Source organism: Scyliorhinus torazame, chromosome 7 (assembly GCF_047496885.1).
Source record: "Scyliorhinus torazame isolate Kashiwa2021f chromosome 7, sScyTor2.1, whole genome shotgun sequence".
NCBI lineage: Eukaryota > Metazoa > Chordata > Chondrichthyes > Carcharhiniformes > Scyliorhinidae > Scyliorhinus > Scyliorhinus torazame.
In genome coordinates this window covers 322,750,636-322,774,830 of record NC_092713.1, presented here as the reverse complement: position 1 = coordinate 322,774,830, position 24,195 = coordinate 322,750,636, and the positions used below count along the sequence as shown (strand labels likewise).

Here is a 24,195-nt window from a genome sequence, read left to right as displayed (position 1 = left end):
TCGTGTGGGCGAAAAAGACCCTGAGCGTGAGAAGGGTGTTTCTGAAGCGGAGTAGGGACAGAGGAGGGTTAGCGTTACCTAATCTGTGTGGGTATTACTGGGCTGCCAATGTGGCGATGATACGCAAGTGGGTAATGGAGGGGGAGGGGGCGGCGTGGAAGAGGTTAGAGATGGTGTCCTGTGTGGGCACGAGTCTGGGAGCGCTGGTGACAGCACCGCTGCCGCTCCCGCCGACTAGGTACACCACGGGTCCGGTGGTGGCGGGGACTTTGAAAATTTGGGGGCAGTGGAGGCGCCACAGGGGTGAGGTAGAGTCTTCGGTTTGGTCCCCGATCCGGGAGAACCATCGGTTTGTCCCGGGGAGACTGGATGGAGGGTTCCTGAGCTGGCACAGGGCAGGAATTAGAAGGATGGGGGACCTGTTTTTAGATGGGACGTTTGCGAGCCTTGGGGCGCTGGAGGAAAAATTTGGGCTTCCCCCGGAAATGCCTTCAGGTACATGCAGGTAAGGGCGTTTGTAAGACGGCAGGTGAGGGAGTTCCCGCTGCTTCCAGCACTCAGGATCCAGGATAGGGTGCTCTCGGGGGTGTGGGTTGGAGAGGGCAGGGTCTCGGTGATCTACCAGGAGATGCAGGAGGATGAGGAGACCTCGGTGGAAGAGCTAAAGGGTAAATGGGAGGAGGAGCTTGGGGAGGAGATAGACGAGGGTGCGTGGGCGGACTCCCTGGGTAGGGTTAATTCTTCCTCCTCTTGCGCCAGGCTTAGCCTGATACAATTTAAGGTTCTTCACAGAGCGCATATGACAGGGGCGAGGCTGAGCAGGTTCTTTGGGGTGGAAGACAGGTGTGGGAGGTGCTCGGGGAGCCCAGCAAATCACACCCACATGTTCTGGGCGTGCCCGGCGCTGGATGGGTTCTGGAGGGGCTTTGCGAGGACGATGTCTAAGGTGGTGAACACCCGGGTTAGAACATAGAACATAGAACAATACAGCGCAGTACAGGCCCTTCGGCCCACGATGTTGCACCGAAACAAAAGCCATCTAACCTACACTATGCCATTATCATCCATATGTTTATCCAATAAACTTTTAAATGCCCTCAATGTTGGCGAGTTCACTACTGTAGCAGGTAGGGCATTCCACGGCCTCACTACTCTTTGCGTAAAGAACCTACCTCTGACCTCTGTCCTATATCTATTACCCCTCAGTTTAAAGTTATGTCCCCTCGTGCCAGCCATATCCATCCGCGGGAGAAGGCTCTCACTGTCCACCCTATCCAACCCCCTGATCATTTTGTATGCCTCTATTAAGTCTCCTCTTAGCCTTCTTCTCTCCAACGAAAACAACCTCAAGTCCGTCAGCCTTTCCTCATAAGATTTTCCCTCCATACCAGGCAACATCCTGGTAAATCTCCTCTGCACCCGCTCCAAAGCCTCCACGTCCTTCCTATAATGCGGTGACCAGAACTGTACGCAATACTCCAAATGCGGCCGGACCAGAGTTCTGTACAGCTGCAACATGACCTCTCGACTCCGGAACTCAATCCCTCTACCAATAAAGGCCAACACTCCATAGGCCTTCTTCACAACCCTATCAACCTGGGTGGCAACTTTCAGGGATCTATGTACATGGACACCTAGATCCCTCTGCTCAGCCACACTTTCAAGAACTTTACCATTAGCCAAATATTCCGCATTCCTGTTATTCCTTCCAAAGTGAATCACCTCACACTTCTCTACATTAAACTCCATTTGCCACCTCTCAGCCCAGCTCTGCAGCTTATCTATATCCCTCTGTAACCTGCTACATCCTTCCACACTATCGACAACACCACCGACTTTAGTATCATCTGCAAATTTACTCACCCACCCTTCTGTGCCTTCCTCTAGGTCATTGATAAAAATGACAAACAGCAACGGCCCCAGAACAGATCCTTGTGGTACTCCACTTGTGACTGTACTCCATTCTGAACATTTCCCATCAACCACCACCCTCTGTCTTCTTTCAGCTAGCCAATTTCTGATCCACATCTCTAAATCACCCTCAATCCCCAGCCTCCGTATTTTTTGCAATAGCCTACCGTGGGGAACCTTATCAAACGCTTTGCTGAAATCCATATACACCACATCAACTGCTCTACCCTCGTCTACCTGTTCAGTCACCTTCTCAAAGAACTCAATAAGGTTTGTGAGGCATGACCTACCCTTCACAAAGCCATGCTGACTATCTCTGATCATATCATTCCTATCTAGATGATTATAAATCTTGTCCCTTATAATCCCCTCCAAGACTTTACCCACTACAGACGTGAGGCTCACCGGTCTATAGTTGCCGGGGTTGTCTCTGCTCCCCTTTTTGAACAAAGGGACCACATTTGCTGTCCTCCAGTCCTCTGGCACTATTCCTGTAGCCAATGATGACATAAAAATCAAAGCCAAAGGTTCAGCAATCTCTTCCCTGGCCTCCCATAGAATCCTAGGATAAATCCCATCAGGTCCCGGGGACTTATCTATTTTCAGCCTGTCCAGAATTGCCAACACCTCTTCCCTACGTACCTCAATGCCATCTATTCTATTAGCCTGGGACTCAGCATTCTCCTCCACAACATTATCTTTTTCCTGATTGAATACTGACGAAAAATATTCATTTAGTATCTCGCCTATCTCTTCAGACTCCACACACAATTTCCCATCCCTGTCCTTGACTGGTCCTACTCTTTCCCTAGTCATTCGCTTATTCCTGACATACCTATAGAAAGCTTTTGGGTTTTCCTTGATCCTTCCTGCCAAATACTTCTCATGTCCCCTCCTTGCTCGTCTTAGCTCTCTCTTTAGATCCTTCCTCGCTACCTTGTAACTATCCATCGCCCCAACCGAAACTTCACACTTCATCTTCACATAGGCCTCCTTCTTCCTCTTAACAAGAGATTCCACTTCCCTGGTAAACCACGGTTCCCTCGCTCGACGCCTTCCTCCCTGTCTGACCGGTACATACTTATCAAGAACACGCAGTAGCTGATCCTTGAACAAGCCCCACTTATCCAGTGTGCCCAACACTTGCAGCCTACTTCTCCACCTTATCCCCCCCAAGTCACGTCTAATGGCATCATAATTGCCCTTCCCCCAGCTATAACTCTTGCCCTGCGGTGTATACTTATCCCTTATACACTTATATCCCTTATCGGTTAAGCCGAGCTGGGGGCTAACATTATTTGTGGTATCAGACGAGCCGGTATCCTGTCCTTTGCGCCCCTGGTAGCCCGGCGGAGGATTCTGCTACAGTGGAAGGAGGCGAGGCCCCCGAGCGTGGAAGCCTGGATCAGCGACACGGCAGGATTTCTTAAATTGGAGAGGGTAAAATTTGCCTTGCGAGGGTCTGTGCAAGGGTTCTACAGGCGGTGCCAACCGTTCCTAGACTTTCTAGTGGAGCATTAGGAGTTGGTCAGCAGCAGCAGCAACCCGGAGGGGGGGGGGGGGGTGTACTTTGTGTTTTCTACTGGGTTTATTATTGCTTATTGCTTAATGGGGGTTTGTATATTGGGGGAATTCGTGATGTAGTTGGAAGATGTTTATTTATGTGTTCTTTGTTTTTCTTTTTTCTGTAAGGTGGGGGATTTGTTGAAAATATGTAAAACTTTGAATAAAAATATTTCTAAAAAAAAACCTAATCTGGTCCGCTACCTTCAGGTGCGTCTCCTGGAACATTACCACGTCCGCCTTTAGAGCCCTAAGAGGCGCGAACACCTTTGCCCTCTTCACCGGCCCATTTAGCCCTCTAACGTTCCACATGACCAGCCTAGTTGGGGGGCACCATGCCTCCCCCCCACTTGCCGGTCAGCCATCCCCTTTCCTGGGCCTGCCCCCAGCCCCTGCCCCGCGCCTCTGTAGCCCCGCCTCCTGGCAGGGCCCATCCCCGACCTCCTCCGTTTCTAAGATCAAATCCCTCCCTCGTCAGCCGAACAACTCCCTCCCCCCCCCCCTCCCCCCAGCAACAACAGTCTGTAACCTAACCCCATCCCTAATCTGATTGTATACACCCCACCCCCCCACTGTGCTCCCACAGACTAGTTCACCCAGCTAGCCTGGTGGTCCACGGCTCCGGCGCCAGCATGTCTCCCACCTATTGCTGCCTACCTGCCCTCCCCCTGCCCATCAAAACCAACGCCCTCATCGACCCAGCCCCGACAACCGCCCACTTTAAGAAACAGACGCCAACCAGAATCAATGTAAAGAAAAACAAAGCCAAACTCTCGCCATAATGCAGATCAAAGTAAGACTACTCAAAATAAAACAAAGTCAAAAATCCTCACCACCATCCCCCTCACAACACAGAAAACCCACCAAAATCGAATACATTTTTTAAACTACTTTCCCTTTCTTAAACAAAACACAGTATTGAAGAGAAAAAGCCAAGAACGAAACCGAACGAACGAATAAATCAGTGCAAACAGCATTTAAAACGAACAGGAAAAACAGTTTCTCAAACTTAGAGCAGAATGTTCTCAAGTTGGCACCAGTCCTGTCCTCCTGGCGAACTCCATAGTGCCCTCGGGCGACTCACAGTAATGATGTTGGTCTTCTTCTCGACCGGTTCTCCATGTCCTTGAGCTTCTCCTGCCATTTCTGATGGAGCGCCTCGTGCGCCTCCACCTTCACCGCCAGGCCCAAGATCTCGTCCTCATTCTCCGAGACCTTTTGCCGGACCTCGCCGATCGCCGCCCCTTGGGCGTCTGGGTCTCAAGCAGCTTGTCAATTGATGCCTTCATCGGCTCCAGCAGCTCTGCCTTCAGCTCCGTGAAGCAGCGCTGGAGAAACTCCTGCTCCTGTGACCACTGCGCCCACGCTGCCTGGTCTCCACCCGCCGCCATCTTGGTCTTCCTCCCTCGCACCTTTCTCTGCTCCAATTCCACTTTTTTCACCGCTCCACTACTGATCCAATCCATACAGTTCCGGGGGAATATTGCTGTCCCCTTCCCACACTGGGAATTGTCGAAAATGTACCGTTGGGGGCCCTAAAAAGAGCCCAAAAGTCAGTTTCTAGCGGGAGCTGCCGAACGTGCGACTTAGCTCCGCATAGCCGCAACCGGAAGTCCCGCCTCCTGTGTTTTATAGTTGGAAGCCTCCCTCTGGTATTCTGTCTGGTGATTGGTCGTGTTCTGTTCTGTGTTGATTGGCTCACCTGGGTGTCTGTCACTGCCTGTCCTTGCCTCATTATTTGCATGGGTGCATAGTATGACACCCAGAATCCCAGAATACTACAATGCAGAAGAGACCCTTCAGCCCATCGAATCTGTACCGACGCATGAAAGACACCTCACCTACCAACCTAATTCCATTAGCCAGCACTTGGCTCATAGCCTCGAATGTTAAGATGTGCCAAATGCGACTTCCGGGTGCGGCGATGACCAGCTGAGTCGCACGTTTCGGCAGCTCCCTGTGAAACGGACTTTTGGGCTCTTGATAGGAGCCCCAACGGCAATTTTAACGGCTAAAAACACTGTGCAGTAAACCAGAAGGGAATCCCCCCTGGGCACGGATGGAAAAAGGAGAGGAAAGTGGCCGGATTGCGGTGGATCCTCTAGAGCAGCGGCCAGGAAGGCAGGCACAAAGCAAGATGGCGTCGGAAGGTGGCAGTTTAATATGGGGCCCTGACCAACAAGAGTTCCTGCGGCGCTACGTGGAAGAACTTAAAAAGGAGATGAAGAAGGAGCTGTTGGCCCCGATATTACAGGCGATTGAAGGGCTAAAGGAGGAGCAAAAGACCCAGGAGCAGGAGCTTCGGGTCGTGAAGGCAAAGGCTGCTGAGAACGAGGACGAAATACAGGGCCTGGTGGTGAAGACAGAGATGCACGAGGCACAACACAAAAAGTGTGTGGAAAGGCTGGAGGTGCTGGAGAATAATGTGAGGAGGAAGAATTTAAGGATTCTTGGTCTTCCCGAAGGCGCAGAAGGGGCGGATGTCGGGGCATATGTGAGCACGATGCTTCACTCGTTAATGGGATCGGAGGCCCCGACGGGCCCGTTGGAGGTGGAGGGAGTCTATCGAGTTATGGCGCGAAGACCGAGGGCTGGAGAAATTCCTCGAGCCATAGTGGTGAGATTTCTCCGATATAAGGACAGAGAGATGGTCCTCAGATGGGCAAAGAAAACCCGGAGCAGTAGGTGGGAGAACGCGGTGATCCGCGTATATCAAGATTGGAGTGCGGAGGTGGCGAGAAGGAGGGCAAGCTTTAATCGGGCCAAGGCAGTGCTGCACAAAAGGAAGGTTAAATGTGGAATGTTGCAACCGGCAAGACTGTGGGTCACACATCTAGGGAAACACCACTACTTTGAAACGGCAGAAGAGGCGTGGACATTTATTGTAGAGGAGAAACTGGAATAAGCGGGCTAGAAAAAGAACGTTTGGGACAAAGTGGTGGGGTGATTACGTGGGGTGAAGGGGGGGGGAAATGGGGGAAGAGATGATTTCCCAAGTTGTTAATCCTGCGACCCTGTAACTTTTCTCTCTTCCCCATGACGTGGGGGAGGGGGGGGAGGGAGGATGAGGAGCTGGGGGTGCCGGCCATTGGGGGCGGGGCCAAATGGGAAGCGCGGGCTTTGTTCCCGCGCTATGGTAATCATGGCGGGAACAGGGAAGCAGGAAGGAGGGGGCCTCGCACAGTGGGGGCCGAGGTCACGGGGGGAAGCCGAGGTCGGCCAGAGTTTGCTGACTTCTGGGAGCAACATGGGGGGTGCAATTACGCTAGAAAGGGATCTAGGCGGGGGGGGGGGGGTGGGGGGGTTTAACTGGGTTGCTGCTGCTGGGGAGAAGGGGGAGCTGGTATGGGGTGGGGTGGTTGGGGCCGGAGGGCGCCGTTGGGGGGAGATACGGCTACGTGGGAACCGGGTGAGGAGCTGGATTGAAAAAGGAGATGGCTAGTCGACAAGGGGGGGGGGGGGTAAAGAGCCCCCCAACTCGGCTGATCACGTGGAATGTGAGAGGGCTGAACGGGCCGATTAAGAGGGCACGGGTACTCGCACACCTAAAGAAACTTAAGGCAGATGTGGTTATGCTGCAGGAGACGCATCTGAAACTGATAGACCAGGTCAGACTTCGCAAAGGTTGGGTGGGGCAGGTGTTTCATTCGGGGCTAGACGCAAAAAACAGGGGGGTGGCTATATTAGTGGGGAAGCGGGTAATGTTTGAGGCAAAGACCATAGTGGCGGATAGTGGGGGTAGATACGTGATGGTGAGTGGCAGATTGCAAGGGGAGGCGGTGGTTTTAGTGAACGTGTATGCCCCGAACTGGGATGATGCCAATTTTATGAGGCGTATGTTGGGACGTATCCCGGACCTAGAGGCGGGAAAGTTGGTAATGGGGGGAGATTTTAATACGGTGCTGGACCCAGGGCTGGACAGATCGAGGTCCAGGACTGGAAGGAGGCCGGCTGCAGCTAGGGTGCTCAAGGACTTTATGGAGCAGATGGGAGGAGTAGACCCCTGGAGATTTAGTAGACCTAGGAGTAAGGAGTTTTCGTTTTCCTCCTATGTCCACAAAGTCTATTCACGGTTAGACTTTTTTGTTTTGGGAAGGGCACTGATCCCGAAGGTGACGGGGACGGAGTACACGGCTATAGCTATTTCGGACCACGCTCCACATTGGGTGGACCTGGAGATAGGGGAGGAAAAAGAATAGCACCCACCCTGGAGAATGGACATGGGATTATTGGCAGATGAGGGGGTGTGTTTAAGGGTGAGGGGGTGTATAGAAAGGTACTTGGAACTCAATGACAATGGGGAGGTTCAGGTGGGAGTGGTCTGGGAGGCGCTGAAGGCAGTGGTTAGGGGAGCTGATATCTATTAGGGCACATAAAGGAAAGCAGGAGGGTAGGGAAAGGGAGCAGTTGTTGAAAGAACTTCTGAGGGTGGACAGACAATATGCGGAGGCACCGGAAGAGGGACTGTACAGGGAAAGGCAAAGGCTACATGTAGAATTTGACTTGTTGACTACGGGTAATGCAGAGGCACAGTGGAGGAAGGCACAGGGTGTACAGTACGAATATGGGGAGAAGGCGGGCAGGTTGCTGGCCCACCAACTGAGGAAAAGGGGAGCAGCGAGGGAGATAGGGGGGGGTGAGAGATGAGGAGGGAGAGATGGAGCGGGGAGCGGAGAGAGTGAATGGAGTGTTCAAGGCATTTTATGAAAGATTATATGAAGCTCAGCCCCCGGAAGGGAAGGAGAGAATGATGTGCTTTCTGGATCAGCTGGAATTTCCTAAGGTGGAGGAGCAGGAGAGGGCGGGACTGGGAGCACAGATTGAGACGGAGGAAGTAGTGAAAGGAATTAGGAGCATGCAGGCGGGGAAGGCCCCGGGACCAGACGGATTCCCAGTGGAATTCTATAGGAAATATATGGACTTGCTGGCCCCGCTACTGATGAGAACCTTTAATGAGGCTAGGGAAAGGGGGCAGCTGCCCCCGACTATGTCAGAGGCAACGATATCGCTCCACCTAAAGAAGGAAAAAGACCCGCTGCAATGTGGTCCTATAGGCCCATTTCCCTCCTGAATGTGGATGCTAAGATTCTGGCCAAGGTAATGGCAACGAGGATAGAGGATTGTGTCCCGGGGGTGGTTCATGAGGACCAAACTGGGTTTGTGAAGGGGAGACAGCTGAATACGAATATTCGGAGGCTGCTAGGGGTAATGATGATGCCCCCACCAGAGGGGGAAGCGGAGATAGTGGTGGCGATGGATGCCGAGAAAGCATTTGATAGAGTGGAGTGGGATTATTTGTGGGAAGTGCTGAGGAGATTTGGCTTTTGAGATGGGTATATCAGATGGGTACAGTTGGTGTATAGGGTCCCGATGGCGAGCGTGGTCACGAATGGACGGGGGTCTGATTATTTTCGGCTCCATAGAGGGACGAGGCAGGGATGTCCTCTGTCCCTGTTATTGTTTGCACTGGCGATTGAGCCCCTGGCCATAGCATTGAGGGGTTCCAGGAAGTGGAGGGGAGTACTCAGGGGAGGAGAAGAACACCGGGTATCTCTGTATGCGGATGATTTGTTGTTGTATGTGGCGGACCCGGCGGAGGGGATACCAGAGATAATGCGGATACTTGGGGAGTTTGGGGATTTTTCAGGGTATAAATTGAACATGGGGAAAAGTGAGTTGTTCGTGGTGCATCCAGGGGAGCAGAGCAGGGAAATAGAGGATTTACCGTTGAGGAAGGTAACAAGGGACTTCCGGTACTTGGGGATCCAGATAGCCAAGAATTGGGGTACATTACACAGGCTTAATTTAACACGGTTGGTGGAACAGATGGAGGAGGACTTTAAGAGATGGGACATGGTGTCCCTGCCACTGGCAGGGAGGGTACAAGCGGTTAAAATGGTGGTCCTCCCGAGATTCCTTTTTGTGTTTCAGTGCCTCCCGGTGGTGGTCACGAAGGCTTTTTTCAAGAGAATCGAAAAGAGTATTATGGGTTTTGTGTGGGCCGGGAAGACCCCGAGAGTGAGGAGGGGATTTTTGCAGCGTAGTAGGGACGGGGAGGTTGGCACTACCGAGCCTAAACGACTATTACTGGGCCGCCAATTTTCAATGGTGTGTAAGTGGATGGGAGAAGGGGAGGGAGCGGCGTGGAAGAGATTGGAGAGGGCGTCCTGTAGGGGGACTAGCCTACAAGCAATGGTGCCGTTCTCACTGAAGAAATACACCACAAGCCCAGTGGTGGTGGCTACATTGAAAATTTGGGGGCAGTGGAGACGGCATAGGGGAAGGACGGGAGCCTCGGTGCGGTCCCCGATAAGAAATAACCATAGGTTTGTTCCGGGGAGAATGGATGGGGGATTTGGACCATGGCAAAGAGCTGGGGTAGTACAATTGAGAGATCTGTTCGTAGATGGGACGTTTGCGAGTCTGGGAGCGCTGACGGAAAAATATGGGTTGCCCCAAGGGAATGCATTCCGGTATATGCAACTGAGGGCTTTCGCGAGGCAACAGGTGAGGGAATTCCCGCAGCTCCCGACACAGGAGGTGCAGGATAGAGTTATCTCAGAGACATGGGTGGGGGATGGTAAGGTGTCAGACATATACAGGGAAATGAGGGACGAGGGGAGATCATGGTAGATGAGCTGAAAGGGAAATGGGAAGAAGGGCTGGGGGAGGAGATTGAGGAGGGGCTGTGGGCTGACGCCCTACATAGGGTAAACTCATCGTCCTCGTGTGCCAGGCTAAGCCTGATACAATTCAAGGTTCTACACAGGGCGCATATGACTGGAGCACGGCTCAGTAGATTTTTTGGGGTAGAAGATAGGTGTGGGATGTGCTCGAGAAGCCCAGCGAATCACACCCACATGTTCTGGTCATGCCCGGCACTACAGGGGTTCTGGGCGGGGGTGGCAAAGGTGCTTTCGAAGGTGGTGGCGGTCCGGGTCGAACAAAGCTGGGGGTTGGCTATATTCGGGGTTGCAGAAGAGCCGGGAGTGCAGGAGGCGAGAGGGGCTGATGTTTTGGCCTTTGCGTCCCTAGTAGCCCGGCGCAGGATATTGTTAATGTGGAAGGAAGCCAAACCCCCGGGTGTGGAGACCTGGATAAACGACATGGCAGGGTTTATAAAGTTAGAACGGATCAAGTTCGTATTAAGAGGTTCGGCTCAAGGGTTCACCAGACGGTGGCAACCGTTCGTCACTACCTCACAGATATAGAGGGAATGGAAAAGAAGACAACAGCAGCAACCCAGGGTGGGGGGTGTGGAGGAACCGGACGGACTCTCAGGGATGTCATTGTATATGTATAGACACTTGTTATAGGTAATGTATATTGGATTGTTGGATTGTATATTTGGAGAGTATTTATTTTTGACAAGGCAGTTGCCATTTAGTTTTGTTTTTGTTTTTGTTTATATATTATTTATTTATTGGTTTAAAATTGGCCACGGTTATTTATATTGCTTTGTTGTTGGTCTAAAGAAAAACTCTGTACTGTTATGTTTGGCCACAAAATTTTGAATAAAATATATTTTTTTAAAAAAGATGTGCCAAATGCTCATCCAGGTTATCCACTCTGGGTGGAGAAACAGAATATTTCAAGTGTTATGGGGAGAGCACAGGAGTATGGTGTGAGGGTAAAGGATCAGCCATGATTGTAATGAATGGGGGAGGAGGCTGGAAGGTCTGAATGGCGTTGTCCTGCTCCTATTCCCTATGTTTCTATGCTGTGTGAAGAAGCAGGTAGCTGTGATTCCCAAGAACTGGACTAGAGACAGAACCAGAAAATATTCCAAACCTTGTTATTTATATCGTTACTTATCTCATCCAATCTCTCCCACATCCCAGGCAGAATGTCCCAAGTTACTTCCATTGTAACAAAACACAGGATACAGCTGCTTCCTAAATTCACCAAACCTCACAACCGTATCCTTTCATCACTCACCCCCTCCCTCGTCACTGACTCTCTCGTTGCTAACTCCTTCATCACCTCCTCCCTTTACACTCGCTTCCTCATCATCCCCTCCACACTCTCCTTCACCCCCCCCCCCCCCCCATTGGCCTTTTATCACAACAGGATTTGAGTATCAGAGTAAAGTTATCTTACAGAATCTTGGTGGATGCACCAAGGGTATTATTGCGTGTCGTTATAGTTTCCTTAGCGAACAAAAGATCGAATTGCCACGGAGGGAGTGCAATGGAGGCTCACTAAATTAATTCTTGGCGTCAAAGGATTGTCCTATGAGGAAAGATTAAATCGACTGGGCCTTTATTCTTTGCAGTTTAGGAGAATCAGAGGTGATCTCGTTCAAACCTACAAAATTCTTACAGGGCCGAACAGCGGAGATGGAGGATGTTTCCCCCTAACTGAGGGGTCTGGAGTCGGGGGCACAGTCGCAGAGTCAGGGACAGACAATTCAGGATGGAGATGAGGTGGAATTTCTTTGTTCAAAGGATGGTGAACATTAGGATTTCTCTCTGCAGAGACCTGCGGGGGTTGTCACTGAGCATGTTCAGGATTGAGATCGATAGATTTCTACATATTAAAATCATCCAGCGACACACACAGCGCAGGAAAATGGTGTTGATATAATGACAGGGTGGGCTTGAAAAACAGATTAACCTCATCCTGCTCTCACCCTCCCCTCTCCTGCATCTCACCCTCCCCTCTCCCTTGGCACCCCCTCCCTCAGCACCCCCTCCCTCAGCACCCCCTCCTTCAGCATCCTGCTCCCCTCGGCATCTCTCCCTCGGTAGCCCCACCCTCGGCAGCCCCTCCCTCGGCACCCCCCCTCCGGCGCCCCCTCCCTCAGCAACCCGCCCCCCTCGGCATCCCCCCTCGGCAGCCCCTCCCTCGGCAGCCCCTCCCTCGGCATCCCCTCCCTCGGCATCTCCTCCCTCGGCACCCCCTCCCTCAGCACCCCCTCCTCGGCACCCCCCCCCCTCGGCAACCCCCCCCCCTCGGCACCCCCCCCTCGGCACCCCCCCTCCGGCACCCCCTCCCTCAGCAACCCGCCCCCCTCGGCATCCCCCCTTCGGAACCCATTTCAGCACCCCCCCTCCCTCAGCACCCCCCCTCCCTCGGCACCCCCCCTTTCTCAGCAACCTGCCCCCCGCATCGGCACCCATCCCTCGGCAGCCCCTCCCTCGGCAGCCCCCCTCCGGCGCCCCCTCCCTCAGCAACCCGCCCTCCTCGGCATCCCCCCCTCGGCAGCCCCTCCCTCGGCAGCCCCTCCCTCGGCATCTCCTCCCTCGGCATCTCCTCCCTCGGCACCCCCTCCCTCAGCACCCCCCACCTCGGCACCCCCCCTCCAGTACTCCCTCCCTCAGCAACCCGCCCCCCTTGGTACCCTCCCTCGACACCCTCCCCCTCGACACCCCCCCTCCGGCGCCCCCTCCCTCAGCAACCCGCCCCCCTCGACACCCCCCCTCCGGCGCCCCCTGCCGTTGACTTATTCCACTGCACGTTTCAGCCTCCTTTGCTTTCACTGAACACAGGGGTCCAATGGGCTCTGTGCCATTGAGCAAAGGATTTCCTGTTGACCAATTTAACCTATGACCTTGACAACACAAACCATTGTCTGGTGATATTGGTGAAGGATGAAGATTGAACTGACTGCTCTCCCCAAATAAAGTCAATCAGACCAGAAACAGTATGACTAGTTAAACTAGTTAATATGACTAGTTGAATCCTCAGAGCGGCTACAGGTTGTCTCTGGTGTCTCCCTCTTATTTTCTTCTCAAGTGTTATGAATATGTTAAAATACCAAATCTTAACTGGCATTTATATAGCACCTTAAAGGGCAGGAGTAGCGGCTCTATCGGAGGGTTGGGGCAGGCTCGATGGACCGAATGGCCTCCTACACTGTAAAGATTCTATGATTAAAATAGTGAAGCTTTGTGAAGTATCCAACAGGAAGTTGGTGATGTTGCAATCACAGATATCGGCAGCCTGGGCAAAATCAACAAAGGAGCTCCTTCCTGCTCCTTCACTAACGTTACATCTTCCGAGGCATTATTAATACCAACTTATGTCCGTTGTGGGAGCCCTAGATTAGGAACGAGGTGAAGCTTTGGAGAGAGTGCAGAAATTCATGAGGGTGATTCCAGGGGAGAGGAATAGTTTTGCAGAAATGCTGAAGTAGTTGGGATTGGTTTCCTTGGAGACGAGAACACTGAGAGGAGATTTGATAGAAATATTCAAAATCATGAGGGGTGTGGACAGAGTGGAAAGGGAGAAACTGTCCCCTTTGGTGGAGGGGTTGAAAAAAAGAGCAATGGAGACAAGAAAACCTTTATCACACAGCGAGTGGTTAGGCAGCACGGTAGCATTGTGGTTAGCACAATTGCTTCACAGCTCCAGGGTCCCAGGTTCGATTCCCGGCTTGGGTCACTGTCTGTGCGGAGTCTGCACATCCTCCCCGTGTCTGCGTGGGTTTCCTCCGGGTGCTCCGGTTTCCTCCCACAGTCCAAAGATGTGCAGGTTAGGTGGATTGGCCATGATAAATTGCCCTTAGTGTCCAAAATTGCCCTTAGTGTTGGGTGGGGTTACTGGGTTGTGGGGATAGGGTGGAGGTGTTGACCTTGGGTAGGGGACTCTTTCCAAGAGCCGGTGCAGACTCGATGGGCCGAATGGCTTCCTTCTGCACTGTAAATTCTATGATAATCTGGAATGTTCTGTCTGAGAGTGTGATGGAGACAGTGACCCAAGCCGGGAAACGAACCTGGGACCCTGGTGCTGTGAAGCAACTGTGCTAACCACTGTGCTACCGTGCTGCCCAAGGACCACCACACCTCAGGCAAGGGTCAAGGTTCAGAAGGTGGGGACTTCATGACTAGCCTCAGCCGGTATGGGAATTGAACTCACGCTGTTTGCCTCGCATCACAAACCAGCTGTCTCGCCAACTGAGCTAGACAAGGCCCCAAGGAGGGTCATGCTTCCTTCCAGTAGGAGGGCTAGTACAACTCGAATGGCCTCCTTCTGAATCTTAACAATTCTGTGAAGTGCAGGGACGTCCAATGGGCAGTCACTGTAATTGCTGCATTCCACACAAGGCTACTGACGATGTGCAGAGTTCAGTCTGCCTCCAGCTACTGCTTATTACTGTTTTACTGCTTCTTCCCTTGTGCTTGCAGCCTTTCCTTCAAACTAGGAACTTGAAACAGACCCTACACTTGACATAAATGATCAGGATTCTGTAGCAGGCAACAACCCACTGGTCACTCTGCAACTGAATGATGCCTTCAAAACATGAGGTTATTTCCTCGATGCGCTGTCAGAGATTAAATCCATGGTCAACAGAGGCATTCATTCACACCAAGTTACCAAACTCTCCAGACAAGCATTACAGGAGTAAATGGGAGGCGAGATTCTCCGTCCTGACAGCCCCATTCCCCCCCCCCCCCCCCCCGACAGCGGGATTCTCCGTCCCGACAGCCCCATTCCCCCCCCCCCCCGACAGCGAGATTCTCCGTCCCGACAGCCCCGTTCCCCCCCCCCCCCCGACAGCGAGATTCTCCGTCCCGACAGCCCCGTTCCCCCCCCCGACAGCGAGATTCTCTGTCCCGACAGCCCCGTTTCCCCCCCCTGACAGCGAGATTCTCCGTCCCGACAGCCCCGTTCCCCCCCCCCCCGACAGCGAGATTCTCCGTCCCGGCAGCCCCATTCCCCCCCCACTGACAGCGAGATTCTCTGTCCCGACAGCCCCATCCCCCCCCCCCCCCCGACAGCGAGATTCTCCGTCCCGACAGCCCCGTTTCCCCCCCCAACAGCGAGATTCTCCATCCCGACAGCCCCATTCCCCCCCCCGACAGCGAGATTCTCCGTCCCGACAGCCCCGTTCCCCCCCCCGACAGCGAGATTCTCCATCCCGACAGCCCCATTCCCCCCCCCGACAGCGAGATTCTCTGTCCCGACAGCCCCGTTCCCCCCCCCGACAGCGAGATTCTCCGTCCCGGCAGCCCCATTCCCCCCCCCGACAGCGAGATTCTCCGTCCCGACAGCCCCGTTTCCCCCCCCGACAGCGAGATTCTCTGTCCCGTCAGCCCCGTTTCCCACCCCCCCCCGGACAGCGAGATTCTCTGTCCCGACAGCCCCATTTCCCCCCCCCCGACAGCGAGATTCTCCGTCCCGACAGCCCCATTCCCCCCCCCCGACAGCGAGATTCTCCGTCCCGACAGCCCCGTTTCCCCCCCCCCCCGACAGCGAGATTCTCCGTCCCGACAGCCCCATTCCCCCCCCACCGCCCCGACAGCGAGATTCTCCGTCCCGGCAGCCCCATTCCCCCCCCCCGACAGCGAGATTCTCCGTCCCGGCAGCCCCATTCCCCCCCCCGACAGCGAGATTCTCCGTCCCGGCAGCCCCATTCCCCCCCCCGACAGCGAGATTCTCCGTCCCGGCAGCCCCATTCCCCCCCCCCGACAGCGAGATTCTCCGTCCCGGCAGCCCCATTCCCCCCCCCCGACAGCGAGATTCTCCGTCCCGACAGCCCCGTTCCCCCCCCCCCGACAGCGAGATTCTCTGTCCCGGCAGCCCCGTTCCCCCCCCCCCGACAGCGAGATTCTCCGTCCCGGCTCCATATCACAGCCGGCCCCATTGTGACCACCCCACACTGCCGGCAGTCCGGAGGATTCCGCTGGAGGTTTCTTTCAGCAAAAGCATTTAGTTATTTAACAAAATAACAAAAGTCATTTCACTTTCGGCACATCACTTGTATTGGTTAATGCTAATTACATTCAAGTTATTAATGACGGAATGTCCTTTAGCTACATATAAAGAACAAAGAACAAAGCAGCCCAGGAACAGGCCCTTCGGCCCTCCAAGCCTGTACCGGCCATGATACCCCCCTTGACCAAAACCCTCAGCACTCCCTTGTGCCGTATCCCTCTGTACCCATCCTATCCATGTGTTTGTCGCGATGCCTTTTGAACGCTGTTAATGTATCTGTTTCCACAACCTCCCCTGGCAGCGCGTTCCAGGCACTCACCGCCCTCTGTGTAAAAAAACCTGCCCCGCACATCTCCTCTAAACCTTGCCCCACAAACCTTCACCTCTGCCCCCTGGTGACTGACCCCTCCACCCTGGGAACGAGTGCCTGCCCATCCACTCTATCCATGTCCCTCATAATCTTGGCGACCTCTATCAGGTCATATCTCAACCTCCGTCGTTCGAATGAAAACAGTCCGAGTCTATTCAGCCTCTCCACATAGCTAACACCTTCTATACTCAACCATTAAAACATTAAATTAAAACTTTGCAATAAAGTGGATCTGATCTGAACATGCACTTGTCAATTCTAAATTCCACAATCACAATATTTTAATTCTCAGTTTACTGACTGAAGTTTGTGAAAACTATCAAACACACTGACAAAACATGGAAGTTCAGTCATCAGAAGATTAAACTTCAATGTTATCCAAACTAGTGTATGCTGCACTTTCCAAATATAAACTTTCTTGCAGGATACATTTGTATGGGAATGTGTGCGTAAGGAAATCCCTTACCTCGGAGCCCCTTGGCTGCTGACAGCTCCTCCGGGAAACAGTGCAGGCTGCCATTGAGCGCAGCATCAACGCAGTGCAGTCTTCCTCACAGAAAACAAGTCGTTAACCTCAGTCACGACATCAACTGCAATATCATGCTGGTAATTTATGACTTATTCAACTTCCTGGTACAAGGGCTCCTACAATAGTGACAGTGTGCTCCCTTTAAAAAAATGTATTCCTTTCTCCGAAGTGGAAGGGGAAAGCCCCAGAATTAATCTCCTTGCTCCAAAGATTAATTAAAATTCAAATTGAATCCAATTCATGGTCCCCACAAAAGAGACAAACTGGATCCAGGCTGACAAGAACAGGGCATCACATCGGATCTCGAGCTTGATCCCACTTTGGGGCCGGTGGGAGGTGACAAGTGTTTAGAGGATCACAGAGTCGATAATGAGACACGACACAAAACCTCTTTCAGTCTGAATGACCCACCACAAAACCGCAGTTTCTGTATCAGGAAATATGTAACGGGAAGATCCTTGGGGAAGAAATACCGACCAAAGGAACTGTTCCGAACAATTTCTTTTTTCTTTTCCCGTGGTTTATACATTTGTGTAACAGTGAATATTAGTGGCTTTTACCATAAAAGGTGCCTCTATTTGCACATGGGCTCACCCACACACCCAGATACACACCCACACACACCCAGATACACACCCACACACACCCAGATACACACCCACACACACCCAGATACACACCCACTCACACCCAGATACACACCCACACACACCCAGATACACACCCACCCAGATACACACCCACTCACACCCAGATACACACCCACTCACACCCAGATACACACCCACACACACTCACACACCCGGATACACACCCACACACTCACACACCCAGATACACACCCACACACACTCATACCCGGATACACACCCACACAAACACACACTCACACACACACACACACACAGATTCACACCCACACACACTCACACACACACATACACACTCGGAAACACACACACAGATACACACACTCACACACCCAGATACACAACCAGATGCACACCCACACACACCCAGATACACACCCAGATACACACACACACACACAGATACACACCCACACACCCACATACACACACACCCAGATACAGACCCACACACACTCATACACACACACCCGGATACACACCCACACACACACACACTCACACACACACACAGATTCACACCCACACACACTCACACACACATACACACTCGGAAACACACCCACACACACACATACACCCAGATACACACCCACACACACCCAGATACACACCCACACACACCCAGATACACACCCACACAGATACACACCCACACACACCCAAATACACACCCACACACACCCAGATACACACCCACACACACACAGATACACACCCACTCACACTCACACACCCGGATACACACCCACACACACACAAACACAGATACATACCCATACACACCCACACAGATACACACCCACACACACCCAAATACACACCCACACACACCCAGATACACACCCACACACACCCAGATACACACCCACTCACACTCACACACCCGGATACACACCCACACACACACACACCCAGATACACACCCGCACACACAAACACAGATACACACCCATACACACCCACAAACCCACATACACACACACCCAGATACACACCCACACACACTCACACACACACACCCGGATACACACCCACACACACACACACGCACACACACACACCCACACAGATTCACACCCGCACCCACACACACACAGATACACACCCAGATACACACCCACACACACCCAGATACACACCCACACACACCCAGATACACACCCACTCACACACAGATACACACCCACACACACCCAGATACACACCCACACACACCCAGATACACACCCACACACACCCAGATACACACCCACTCACACCCAGATACACACCCACACACACTCACACACCCGGATACACACCCACACACACACGCACACAGGTACACACCCACACACACACACACACACACACCCAGATACACACACACCCAGATACACACCCACACACACTCACTCACACACACCCACACCCACACACCCACATACACACACACCCAGATACACACCCACACACACTCACTCACACACACACGGATACACACCCACACACACACACACACACACACACACACCCACACACACACACAGATTCACACACACACACACACACATACACACTCGGAAAAACACACACACACACAGATACACACCCAGATACACACCCACACACACACAGATACACACACCCAGATACACACCCACACACACACAGATATACACCCACACACACCCAGATACACATCCACGCACACAGATACACCCCCCCCCACACACACCCAGATACACAACCACACACACACACAGAAACACACCCACACAATCACACACTCTAACTCCCACTCTCACCAACACTCTCATCGACACACCCACTCACACACAAATACCCCCCCACACACACACCCATATATACACCCGCACACACCCAGATACACACCCACACACACACGTACACAGATACACACCCACTCACACACTCTCACACCCACCCTCACCGACACTCTTATCGATACACACACTCACACACACACACCAAGAACACACACCCAGATACACACCCAGATACACACCCAGAAACACACCCAGATACACACCCACTTGCACCCACACACCCAGATACACACACACACCCAGATACGCACCCACACACACACAGACACACACCCACACACTCTCACACGCACTCCCACCGACATTCTCACCGACACTCACACCCACACACTCGCCCACTCACTCACCACACCGAGACACAGTCACCCACACACTCTCACCGATACACACACCCACACACTCACCCACATCCACCCCCACCCCCCCCCCACACACCGAGATACACTCCCACATACTCACCCACACACACCCACACACGCTCACACCCACACTCACCCACACTCACCGACACACACACCCACACACACCCCCACACACACACCCCCACTCTCAGACACGCACTTTTGGGTGTTCTGGGTCTTGCCGATGGTTTGTACAAAATCTATTCCTCTTAAATAGCAACACTGCCGTGAATGTGATTCCGGTTTGATAACCCACACAGGGAAGACAAGCTGTGATGCTCTTTGCTTTCTGAATGAGGATGGCTTTGAAGTGAATCACGTGATTCATGTGTATGGGCTTTGATAGCCATCTAGTGTTTCGATGTAGTTACAGTAAATTGTTAACCCTTCGTTATTCTTGCAATATTGTGACACAGGCTACACCCAAACTGTCAACATCCAGACCATGGAATAATACTTCCAAATTATCAGAACTCAAGTTAGCAAAGTACAAAATGGGTAAAAGAATGAACTTTGACAATCTCTACTTATATCAAAGCACCTCACAGATAATGAGTGACTTTTGAAAAGGTCGTCACTGCTCGAATTAAAACGTTACTGAAACCACTTTTAGTTTTCTCATTATTTGACCACAGACATTTCTCATGATTTATGAAATAAATTTGCTCTTTTATGCATTTTTTATGTATCCAATGATGAATTCTAACAGTGACATGTGCTTCCTTAATAGAGAGCTGCTGTTTTCACTAAAATTCCATTTTAGTTACAGCATTCGTGCAGTTAAAACATAGAACATAGAAAATACAGCACAGAACAGGCCCTTCGGCCCACGATGTTGTGCCGAACCTTTGTCCCAGATTAATCAGAGATTATCATAAAATTTACAGTGCAGAAGGAGGCCATTCGGCCCTTTGAGTCTGCACCGGCTCTTGGAAAGAGCACCCTACCCAAACTCAACACCTCCACCCAACACCAAGGGCAATTTTGGACACTAAGGGCAATTTATCATGGCCAATCCACCTAACCTGCACATCTTTGGACTGTGGGAGGAAGCCGGAGCACCCGGAGGAAACCCACGCAGACACGGGGAGGATGTGCAGACCCCGCACAGACAGTGACCCAAGCCGGAATCGAACCTGGGACCCTGGAGCTGTGAAGCAATTGTGCTATCCACAATGCTACCGTGCTGCCCTTAAGAACAGATAAATCTACACTACATCATTTTACCGTAATCCATGTGCCTATCCAATAGCTGCTTGAAGGTCCCTAATGTTTCCGACTCAACTACTTCCACAGGCAGTGCATTCCATGCCCCCACTACTCTCTGGGTAAAGAACCTACCTCTGATATCCCTCCGATATCTTCCACCTTTCACCTTAAATTTATGTCCCCTTGTAATGGTTTGTTCCACCCGGGGAAAAAGTCTCTGACTGTCTACTCTATCTATTCCCTTGATCATCTTATAAACCTCTATCAAGTCGCCCCTCATCCTTCTCCGTTCTAATGAGAAAAGGCCTAGCACCCTCAACCTTTCCTCGTAAGACCTACTCTCCATTCCAGGCAACATCCTGGTAAATCTTCCTTGCACCTTTTCCAAAGCTTCCACATCCTTCCTAAAATGAGGCAACCAGAACTGTACACAATACTCCAAATGTGGCCTCACCAAAGTTTTGTACAGCTGCATCATCACCTCACGGCTCTTAAATTCAATCCCTCTGTTAATGAACGCGAGCACATCATAGGCCTTCTTCACAGCTCTGTCCACTTAAGTGGCAACTTTCAAAGATGTATGAACATAGACCCCAAGATCTCTCTGCTCCTCCACGTTGCCAAGAACTCTACCGTTAACCCTGTATTCCGCATTCATATTTGTCCTTCCAAAATGGACAACCTCACACTTTTCAGGGTTAAACTCCATCTGCCACTTCTCAGCCCAGCTCTGCATCCTATCTATGTCTCTTTGCAGCCGACAACAGCCCTCCTTACTATCCACAACTCCACCAATCTTCGTATCGTCTGCAAATTTACTGACCCACCCTTCAACTCCCTCATCCAAGTCATTAATGAAAATCACAAACAGCAGAGGACCCAGAACTGATCCCTGCAGTACCCCATTGGTAACTGGGATCCAGGCTGAATATTTGCCATCCACCACCACTCTCTGACTTCTATCGGTTAGCCAGTTTGTTATCCAACTGGCCAAATTTCCCACTATCCCATGCCTCCTTACTTTCTGCAGAAGCTTACCATGGGGAACCTTATCAAATGCCTTACTAAAATCCATGTACACTACATCCACTGCTTTACCTTCATCCACATGCTTGGTCACCTCCTCAAAGAATTCAATAAGACTTGAAAGGCAAGACCTACCCCTCACAAATCCGTGCTGACTATCCCTAATCAAGCAGTGTCTTTCCAGATGCTCAGAAATCCTATCCTTCAGTACCCTTTCCATTACTTTGCCTACCACCGAAGTAAGACTAACTGGCCTGTAATTCCCAGGGTTATCCCTAGTCCCTTTTTTGAACAGGGCACGACATTCGCCACTCTCCAATCCCCTGGTACCACCCCTGTTGACAGTGAGGACGAAAAAAACATTGCCAACGGCTCTGCAATTTCATCTCTTGCTTCCCATAGAATCCTTGGATATATCCCATCAGGCCCGGGGGACTCCTCAGGTTTTTCAAAATGCCCAACACATCTTCCTTCCTAACAAGTATTTCCTCGAGCTTACCAATCTGTTCCGCACTGTCCTCTCCAACAATATTGCCCCTCTCATTTGTAAACACAGAAGAAAAATACTCGTTCAAGACCTCTCCTATCTCTTCCGACTCAATACACAATCTCCCGCTACTGTCCTTGATCGGACCTACCCTCGCTCTAGTCATTCGCATATTTCTCACATATGTGTAAAAGGCCTTGGGGTTTTCCTTGATCCTACCCGCCAAAGATTGCTCATGCCCTCTCTTAGCTCTCCTAATCCCTTTCTTCAGTTCCCTCCTGGTTATCTTGTATCCCTCCAATGCCCTGTCTGAACCTTGTTTCCTCAGCCTTACATAAGTCTCCTTTTTCCTCTTAACAAGACATTCAACCTCTCTTGCCAACCATGGTTCCCTCACTCGACCATCTCTTCCCTGCCTGACAGGGACATACATATCAAGGACACGTAGCACCTGTTCCTTGAACAAGTTCCACATTTCACTTGTGTCCTTCCCTGCCAGCCTATGTTCCCAACTTATGCACTTCAATTCTTGTCTGACAACATCGTATTTACCCTTCCCCCAATTGTAAACCTTGCCCTGTTGCACGTACCTATCCCTCTCCATTACTAAAGTGAAAGTCACAGAATTGTGGTCACTATCTCCAAAATGCTCCCCCACTAACAAATCTATCACTTGCCCTGGCTCATTACCCAGTACTAAATACAATATTGCCCCTCCTCTGGTCGGACAATCTACATACTGTGTTAGAAAAGCTTCCTGGACACACTGCACAAACACCACCCCATCCAAACTATTTGATCGAAAGAGTTTCCACTCAATATTTGGGAAGTTAAAGTCACCCATGACTACTACCCTGTGACTTCTGCACCTTTCCAAAATCTGTTTCCCAATCTGTTCCTCCACATCTCTGCTACTATTGGGGGGCCTATAGAAAACTCCTAACAAGGTGACTGCTCCTTTCCTACTTCTGACTTCAACCCATACTACCTCAATAGGGTGATACTCCTCGAACTGCCTTTCTGCAGCTGTTATACTATCTCTAATTAACAATGCCACCCCCCCACCTCTTTTACCACCCTCCCTAATCTTATTGAAACATCCATAACCAGGGACCTCCAACAACCATTTCTGCCCCTCTTCTATCCAAGTTTCCGTGATAGCCACCACATCGTAGTCCCAAGTACCGATCCATGCCTTACGTTCACCCACCTTATTCCTGATGCTTCTTGCGTTGAAGTATACACACTTCAACCCATCTCCGTGCCTGCAAATACTCTCCTTTGTCAGTGTTCCCTTCCCCACTGCCTCATTACACGTTTTGGTGTCCTGAATATCGGCTACCTTAGTTGCTGGACTACAAATCCGGTTCCCATTCCCCTGCCAAATTAGTTTAAACCCTCCCGAAGAGTACTAGAAAACCTCCCTCCCGGGATATTGGTGCCCCTCTGGTTCAGATACAACCCGTCCTGTTTGTACAGGTCCCACCTTCCCCAGAATGCGCTCCAATTATCCAAATACCTGAAGCCCTCCCTCCTACACTATTCCTGCAGCCACGT

The 24,195-nt window shown here is 51.6% G+C and overlaps 1 protein-coding gene across 5 annotated transcripts in view; it reads right to left on the bottom strand.

Moving 5' to 3' along the window:
- Positions 1-24,195, bottom strand: part of arap3 (ArfGAP with RhoGAP domain, ankyrin repeat and PH domain 3) — an 806,627-nt gene that overhangs the window by 681,979 nt on the left and 100,453 nt on the right. The window contains exon 1 of one of the 5 annotated variants that reach the window (XM_072512823.1): positions 16,971-17,295. The exons of the other annotated variants lie outside the window; for them this stretch is intronic. The gene's annotated coding sequence lies outside the window, so the exon portion shown is untranslated. Of the gene's footprint in view, positions 1-16,970; positions 17,296-24,195 lie in introns of those variants that run through there. 5 annotated transcript variants of the gene reach the window in all.